Raw genomic sequence first — 9,321 nt, 5'->3', positions numbered from 1 at the left:
AAGTGAGTCCTCAGTTTACAATGTATTCATATACAAATAAAAGTTCTAGTAAAATAGCATTTATTTTTCCTTCTCAAAAAAAGCTCAATATAAAACAATTGTGGTCCTTTGTAGCTCAGTTGGAAGAGCATGGTGCTTGTAACGTCAGGGTAGTGGGTTCAATTCCCGGGACCAACCATACATAAAATGCATGCACGCGTGACTAAGTCACTTTGGATAAAATAATCTTCTAAATGGCATATACTATTATAAATTATAATGGGCTTTTACTGTCCAAACAAAGCAGTCAATTATATTCCTTGGGGGCTGGATCCTACCTTGAGATCCCCTCCTGTAACTCAAATTTCCATGCAAATCTTATATTGACATGTATGTTCCATGTGTGAATTCCAATTTAGAATGCAGCCCTAATATTATTCTTTAGGAAGTGGAGAGAGGAGCACATTTCAGTACTGAGGGGGAGTTACAAGGAGCAGAACTCCAGGAACCTATAGCTTCTCTGTGGTGTCTGACGGTGCTGGCGTCCCCCTGGCTGTCTGTGGCTTCCAGGCTGAACATGGTGCTGAACTGGGCCTGGGTCTCCTGCACCATCTTGTTAATGTGGGAACTGTTCAAGGCCCTGAGGCAGTGGTCTCTCACCAGGTCTGCCTGGCCCGCAGACAACACCCAGCTCCGGGCACACAGGCTGGGGTTGATACTGATCTACAGAGAAGAACAGGGTGAGAACAGTCAACGCACACTGGGATGATGATTTATGTTGATTAAGAGATGGCTCAGTAGTATGGTTGCAACGCCAGACCTGTAGGTTTTATTTCTGCATGGGCAACTAAGTCAACTGGATAAAAATGACCATATTATATTTGTCCTTTCAAGGATAAATAATGTCCTCAATTCAACAGTCACACATCCACAACTAGAAATATCCCTCACAGGCTAAAACATACCAAACATGTACACAGAGATGAGGGATTAAGGGAAAACCTGTCAACCTCGATACCAGGCTTCACCAACTGACGGTGGTTTTATTTGGCCCTCTAAGTTAAAAAAAAAAAATTTTTGTTTAATTATCATTGTTGGACATAAAATACTGTAAAAACACCAGAAAATCAGCTCCAAGTGATTTTAATTTAAGAAATCTGTACCCAAGTATTCCCACACATAAGAGAGACACGTGATCGTATACAAATGTAAGCAAAGTTGTTAATTATTATGTTTTAGTCAAATATGATACATGTTTGGGCTTCTTGCAGTCAATTTGCAGTCTACAAATTATTTGTAATTATGTTGTTCTGGCCCACGACCATTCGCTCAAGGAAAAAAATGGTCCCGCAGGTGAATCTAACTGCTCTATACAGTACCAATAAAGAACAGTGCTTGAGAGACAGTAGAGATTGAGTCTATCCCGTTAATGCAACCAAATTGCCAGCTGTGGTCTCTGAAAGCATGGTCTCTGAAGGCATGGTCTCGGAAGGCATGACTGTCAGAGTTTAGCCAGAGGGCTAACACATCCTGACAGTGTTGAGCTCCAGTGCAACTCTTTACCCAGCCGATCGATTACAATCAGAATATTTGCTTAATCCACAGTCTCTGCTTCCCTACATGGTCAAGATCTAACACTAAGCTAGAGTGACTGGCTCCATGACCAAGCTATGGGTTGCTATCACTGTTATAGCACTAGGCCTACATTATTGTAAGTCGGGAAGCAAGTTCAGGTAGTGAATCATTTAATAATGAAACATAATTAAACACGACCAACGTACAGACGGGAAACTGAAACAGAAGCAATGACACCTGGGGAAGGAACCAAAGGGAGTGGCATATCTAGGGCAGGTAATCAAGGAGGTGATGGAGTCCAGGTGAGTGTCATTATGCGCTGATGCAAGTGTACCGATGTCGACAGGTGTGCGCAATAACGGGCAGCCTGGTGACCTAGAGGCCGGAGAGGGAGCACACATGACAATTATTGTATTTAAACTAAGACAGAAGGCTCAGTGGTACAATGAGCTAGTTTAAGATATGACTGTGCCTTGATGACTAGTGTCCACACCCGCTCCCCTCCCCTGTGTCACTTGGGAGCGCACCGCTCATCTCCATCACTCTATCTGTCACGACCCAGACACCACACATCATGACTATAGCACTCTATTGTCCTCTCATCCCCCCATCTCTCCACTGAGGCCCAGGGTGACATTTTCCTCATTTTACAGCTCATTACTTTGTGTCTCTCTTTATTTCTGCCTGGTCATCTGAGAGTATCTCCTCCTCTCCTCCCTATATCCCAGCTGAGCCTAATGCAGACCGGGCGGGGGGTGTAACTTCAGTCACATAGATCACATTCACACAGCTTTCAGCCTGGCCGCTCCAGCAATGAAGAACATTACTATGGAAGAGTCGTTTGGTTTTGTGATATTAGGCAGTATTAGATTCACCTTGGTTAGTGAAGCCAAAGGCATCAGGTCCAGGCTTAGTCTCCATGTGGTCTCTGCAGCCTGCATGTGTTTCAAAAGGAGCTTGGTTCTGGACATTCTTAAAAGTCCTCTGGAAGAAAAATAGTTCAATCGAGTCTGATTACAGGCTAAAACATAATAAAAAATAAAAAAAGCTATTATATACTACTGTATCATAAACTAAAAGTAAGATTCATTTTCTTCTCTCTCAGCATGAATACGCCTCATCTTCCCTGGCCTATACCTCTGAACTTTGTGAAATAGTGAACCTTACCCTAGCATGTTTCCCACACTGGAGAGAAGGGGAGACAGATTGAGGCTAGGGTAGTTCTCCTCTCAGGGGTTGAGTGCGAGGAGCTTTAAGTTTATTCCTATTAAGAGCTTCCTGCCCTTACCTTAATCCCTTACTGTCCCAGTGAGGTGACACACCAGAGGTAAGGGGGCCCTAGCCAGGTGAGTTGTGGGTAATGGTTGTGCTTAGAAGGCCATGGCCCCATAGCTATGCTGCATTGGGAGACTCATGAGTGGTGTGTGTGTGTGGGGGGCAGTGACATGGTCGGTGGAGCGGAAGGCAGGGTAACAGATGGAGGAGCCCTAGAGAGAGGAGGGCTGGAGAGGGAAAAGGGGAAGGATGGATGGTGGTTCTTAAATGAATGAATGAAGGGTGCAACACTGAAAGTCCTAACTCGGGAGCCTGCTGTCACTAGGGGCCACTGCTGGGTGCACTGCTGAGTTGTCGTGGAAACCAACGCCACAATTGTGAGCAGGGAGAGCATTTGCAGATGCTCCCTGGGCACTCCAGTTTACTCAGGTGTGTCTGAGACTAATCTAATAAATCTGTCGGCCTAGCAAGCCACGCTGCGTATACAAACACACTGGGTGCGTGTATTGGTGTGTGGCATCGGTTGCTCAGGGACTGCAGGCGGGTCCTGACACACATTAAAACACACATACAATTTGCTACAATGCAGAGTTTAGGCAGTTGTGTGCACATATCTCGAAAAAGCAAAAACATTTTGCAACACATTTGTAATACTCCATGGTTTAACACACACAAGCAGCCAAATATGTTTGTGCTGTGATGTAACAGAAACAGACAGCTGAGACAATCACAAAGTGAGAGAGTCAAAGGTTAACAATAAGCATGGCAAAAATACTGTTCCCTCACTGCTACTCTACCTCAGTCAGTCAGCCACTCACTGATCTCATCTCAGTGCTCTCTAAATGTTGCTCTCTAAAAGACACTCACCATAGCAGATCCAAAGCAGCTGTGAGAGTGAGATTAAGACAGGCGGTGAGTGTTCCCCCCCTATAGAAAGTATTTTCATTAACTGCAGATAGTCTAGTGGTTAGAGCGTTGCTGGATTGAATCCCCGAGCTGACAAGGTAAAAATCTGTCGTTTAGCCCCTGAGCAAGGCAGTTACCCCACTGTTCCCCGGGAGCCCGAAGACGTGGATGTCAATTAAGAGAGCCCCCTCGGACCTTTCTGATTCAGAGGGGTTGGGTTAAATGCGGAAGACACATTTCAGTTGAAGACATTCAGTTGTACAACTGACTAGGTATCCCCCTTTCCCTTACTCCCTCTGTTCTAACTCTGTCCCACCATGTAAATGTCATGTTAGTGGAAGTAGTACTTCCGTTATTCATTTGCCATTCACACAGCTCAATATAACATGGCTAGGTTTAGGCTACTACGTGATACTCAAATTTTCCCTATACCCATCATGAGGTTGCTACAACCTAGCCTACGAATGAAAGATTACAAAGTAGCTACACAGGTAGAGAGTCAAATTGGAGTAATCTGTAAGCAAGCAGTTTAGCAGTTACACCGGCGGGCTCCCATGGCAATAAATGAATAAAACCAAAAGCTTAACTTGTAAGAGTTCCAGTGTTGGATAGCCATAGCCACTTAGGTAACATAGCATCCCTTTCTGTTTGAGCCGGGTGTTTGAGTAGGCTAAACTAGCTAGCTGCATTCGCTAGCTAAGTAAAAAAAAAAAAGTTTGTTCAAAACTGTTCAACTATTGTCTCTCACTCTCTCTGAGTTAAACACTCACCACATTTTATGCACTGCAGTGCTAACTGGCTGTAGCTTATGCTTTCAGTACTAGATTCATTCTCTGATCCTTTGATTGGGTGGACAACATGTCAGTTCATGCTGTAAGAGCTCTGACAGTTTGGAGGATGTCCTCCGGAAGTTGTCATAATTACTGTGTACATCTATGGAAGGGGGTGAGAACCATGAGCCTCATAGGTTTTGTATTGAAGTCAATGTACCCAGAGGAGGACGGACACTACCTTACAGAGTGCTGTTGAGGCTACTGCAGACCTTCATTGCAAAACAGTGTGTTTTAATCAATTATCTGATTACATGTGAATGTCTTTAGTATAGTTTTATCTAAAAAGGATCACTTTAATGTTTCACAATTTTTATTTTTATTCAATTTACTGAGGAGGATGGTCCTCCCCTTCCTCTATGGAGCCTCCACTGACATGTACCCATTTTGATTACCATTCATACTGTATTCATTGTTGTGCAAGTCAGTGTATTTTGGAAGATATCGGTGTGTGGTGTGAGGCAGGGGCGGAAAAGGTACACACAAATCTGCGCTCAATGAATTGTTTGAGGTAGCAAGGGTTGTTGAATAGGTTGGGTAGTAGGATCATGATCAAACTCCCACCATGTCTGCAGTCACAGCTGTTTAGCCAATCAGATATAGACAGGCTCTGCAGAAATACCAAGGTAGACCAATCAACACAAGAAAGGTGGTTTTGACTAGGCCATTCCAAGATATTCAAATGTTTCCCTTAAACCACTCGAGTTTTGCTTTAGCAGTATGCTTAGGGTCATTGTCCTGCTGGAAGGTGAACCTCCGTGGGCGGCCCTGTCTTGACAGGTTTGTGGTGCCGCCATATTCTTTCCATTTTCTTATAATGGATTTAATGGTGCTCCATGGGATGTTCAAAGTTTCAGATATTTCTTTATACCCAACCCTGATCTGTACTTCTCCACAACTTTGTCCCTGACCTGTTTGGAGAGCTTCTTGATCTTCATGGTGCCTCTTGCTTGGTGGTGCCCCTTGCTTAGTGGTGTTGCAGACTCTGGGGCCTTTCAGAACAGGTGTATATATACTGAGATCATGTGACAGATCATGTGACACTAAGATTGCACACAGGTGCACTTTATTTAACTAATTATGTAACTTCTGAAGGTAATTTGTTGCACCAGATGTTATTTAGGGGCTTCATAGCAAAGCGGGTGAATACACATGCATGCACCAGTTTTCTGTAAAAATAAATTGTTGCATTTTTTGAAACAAGTTATTTTTTAAATTTCACTTCACCAATTTGGACTACTTTGTGTATGTCCATTACATGAAATCAAAATAAAAATCTATGTAAATTACAGGTTGTAATGTAACAAAATATGAAAAATGCCAAGCGGGTGAATAGTTTTGCAAGGCACTGTAGGTACTCTCCTGAGAAATGGAGACCCCAGGCCAGTAGCCTAGGTACTCTCCTGAGAGATGGAGACCCCAGGCCAGTAGCATAGGTACTCTCCAGAGAGATGGAGACCCCAGGCCAGTAGCCTAGGTACTCTCCAGAGAGATGGAGACCCCAGGCCAGTAGCCTAGGTACTCTCCTGAGAGATGGAGACCCCAGGCCAGTGCAGGGGCCAGGCCGTCTCAGTAGAGAAGAAGTGCTTGAAGGACTGTCAGGGCTCCCAGGTCCTCCTCAGGTCCCACATCTTCACCCTCCTATCATCCCCCACCATCACCACGAGGTCTCTAGAGAGGGAGGGCAGAGGAGAGGGGAGAAGATATGAGGGGATAAGGAGAGGACATGGGAGGAGAGGAAAGAAAAAGTAATAGAACAGGAGGGAGGACAGGGGAGCTGATGGAGAGTAGAAAATGTGGATATAAGATGGAGGGAAATGAAGGAGGATGAAAAGGTGGGAGTGGACCGCTCCAGTCTGCCTGCCCAGGGACGATACCATTGTCGCAATATTTTTTTCCATGGCAAAAATGAAAACACGAAGCAGATCATACTGTTTGGTCATTTAAAAACCTGCTGTTTGTCAAATATTGTGGAAAATAAATACATGTGACTCTGGATGACAACATAATGATGTATATTTCCAACATTAGGGCTGTTTTCCCTCAAGAAGTTAAATCCACTTCGCGTTTTGTTTCCCTGCCACGATACTAATGAGTATCGCGAAACTGGTATCTTCCCGGCCCTAATTAAAACCCACCCACCCAGCCAGACAGACAAGATGGATGCCTGCCCCTTGCCAAACAACCCAGAGCAGGGCCCCAAGTGCCTCGACAACACCAGCCCATAGACTGGAAAAGAACCTGCTGTTATGGCCTATCAATGTTATACTCTAACCCGTGACTCCTGATATCTTTACAGCTTTCTAATAAAGATGAACCTCACACATAACCCTGGTGCTTTAAGCTGCTGGTGGTTGTTCAGTATGCAGCAGACTGAGGAGTGAGATGAGATGGGGATCACAGAGCCTTTAACTCTTCTAGCTAATTAGATTTATCTGCTCTGTTACACAGGAGATGCATGGCCCGGGAGGCTACAGTTCTTTTAGACTTTACTACAGGGGTAAATAAGTGTTCAATTAAAGATGTGTGCGTGAAGGTGTGTGTCTGCCCTACAGCAGACGCAGACAGCTGCTAGGTGCAGCATGGCGCTCACAGTCGGATGGTCACTGCTTTTTACAGTCCACGGCCTTATTGGATTGTTGGAGATAAAAACAAGGCTACATGTTCAGAATGACAATGGTTGGTTGGTTGCTCTGATGCAGGCGGTAATGTAGCCTACCTCCCTGGGTCTCAGTCTGATAATGTAAGTCATACCGCATATGGGCTTATAGCTACAACTGCAGTGCAGTTGGTTGTGATCCTAGGGTGACTTTGAGCCTCAACTAGTGGTTTGAGACAGGTCCTTGAGTCCTTCGTTCTGATTGGCCATTTACCTGGATGCGTGGCAGAAGCTGAGGGCGCAGGTGGCGTTGTCGTGGGCAACGAAGCAGTGGTAGGGGTAGAGGGCAAAGGAGTGGTGTGGAGCACGGACCCGCTGCAGAACAGACTTACTGGACAGGTCCCACAGGGCCACTGTACCTGCAGGGTAAAGACAACAGGACATGTACTACAGCTGAAAGATTGGAACAATGTATAATGTACACAAAAACACAGACATGTCTGTCAACCACACTGACTATAAGAATGGGGCTCATAACCCAATGTTTACAAATTTAGTTTGAACAGAATCAGACTAGTACTTCTAGACTACATGTAACCCCACCAAATCGCTACCAATCCTTGATTAAATGAATAACAATCAATCAATGAGCCACAGATGTACAGAAGGCTGCGTTGTTGTTGAGTACCATCATAGAAGCCAGCAGCCAGTCCGTGGAGAAGACCTGGTTATTCTTTTCATCATGGTTGGCCTGGAGGGAGCCTCTCTTCAGGGTGATCACACCATGCACCTACAGACACACATGGAAGGATAATAGTGAGATGTGTACACATCAGCAGGACAAGCATATCATAAGATTAAAATAAAACATTGTGTGCATGTGGCTGGACAGTGTTTTCTCTTTCTCAGAATTGCTGAGAGTTGAAGATTACAGTTCAACTTTCCATACAGCTGTAGTCTTTTGTGTGAGGATGAGAGAACAGATATTAGCCTACCTGGCAGATCATCAGTGCTGGTCTGGCTCCACCTATTGGGAAACACATAAATAGTCTTTATTAACTCTTTATGATTATTGATGGGAAGATTATAACTCAATACATGAACACAGATTTATTACTGACTGTAATTAAACAAACTTGGCTATTTGGCATGCGAACACACACACACACCATCTAATTCAACTCTTATTCACCCTGCAGTCAGTGCAGTCAGATAGCACTGAGACAGGGAGAGAGAGACATGGAGCTGAGGAATCACAGTCCCTCTCCAAAGCCAGTCTGTCGTTTAAGATGGAATCGGCTAGCCGTCAGAATCCCAGGCCGTGTCTGACCACTCTGTGATATGGATGTGCGGACGGAGAGCACACACTCACGTGCACACGCATCTGAACCCTTAACCATCTCACTTCTGCACAGAGACAAAGCTGGCTCACATCATTAGTAAATTACAGTGATGGCATTACAGAATGGGATTTTGATGAACTCATTTGCATTTCATCCAGCCACCGTGGTAGGTTTCCTATCAGTCTGTTAAAAGCCCCCATTTCTCCCCTCTCTCGCTAGCTCCATGTAGACTAAATTCTCCACATTCCCTCTCCCGATTTCTCTTTTAGCCTCACACCTGGCCCTCCATACAGGCAGCACCAGGGGCCCTACATGTCACTCGTCCCTCAGGTGTGGCTGCCCTGACCGCTGTGAATCTAAAGGGGAGGGGGTCATAGTTCAGCTTAGTGACCCAGCTAGGCTCTCCCAGACGAGGTCTTGGCAGGACATGAAGGATGGCTAGACAGAGCCCAATGTTCCCTCCACGGTCCAAAACCTCAATGTAACCTCCCAAGGCACTGACCATGGCATGTACTGTAATCTCTCCATCCCCCAGCTCTGAGCCTGGGCAAGGGGGAGGCTGCTGTGAAAAGAAGTGTGTACAATGAGGCAGAAAACTATTAACTGGATAGAAAGGGCACTAAAAGAGGAAAAGAACAGTCTGTCTGTGAAAAAAGAAAAACGCAATGCTGCATCCACAAACTGCTCAAAAAGCGCACCATAAAAGTTTACCCCAACCTGATATACCGAAGGGAGCATTCTAAACCCATGGTCAAAAGATGTCTGCAGCTTTCTGAGCTGTCTATATAAGGCTGACAAACACCGAAAGCTGTGA

At 45.0% G+C, this 9,321-nt stretch overlaps 1 pseudogene; it reads right to left on the bottom strand.

Annotated features, from left to right (window-relative positions):
• Positions 1-420: 420 nt before the first annotated feature.
• LOC139415420 (general transcription factor 3C polypeptide 2-like) lies at positions 421-8,564 on the bottom strand (annotated as a pseudogene).
• Positions 8,565-9,321: the final 757 nt, after the last annotated feature.

Source organism: Oncorhynchus clarkii, chromosome 8 (genome assembly GCF_045791955.1).
Source record: "Oncorhynchus clarkii lewisi isolate Uvic-CL-2024 chromosome 8, UVic_Ocla_1.0, whole genome shotgun sequence".
Classification (NCBI taxonomy): domain Eukaryota; kingdom Metazoa; phylum Chordata; class Actinopteri; order Salmoniformes; family Salmonidae; genus Oncorhynchus; species Oncorhynchus clarkii.
The sequence above is the reverse complement of the archived record's forward strand: the minus strand, read 5'-3'. Positions and strand labels throughout refer to the sequence as shown.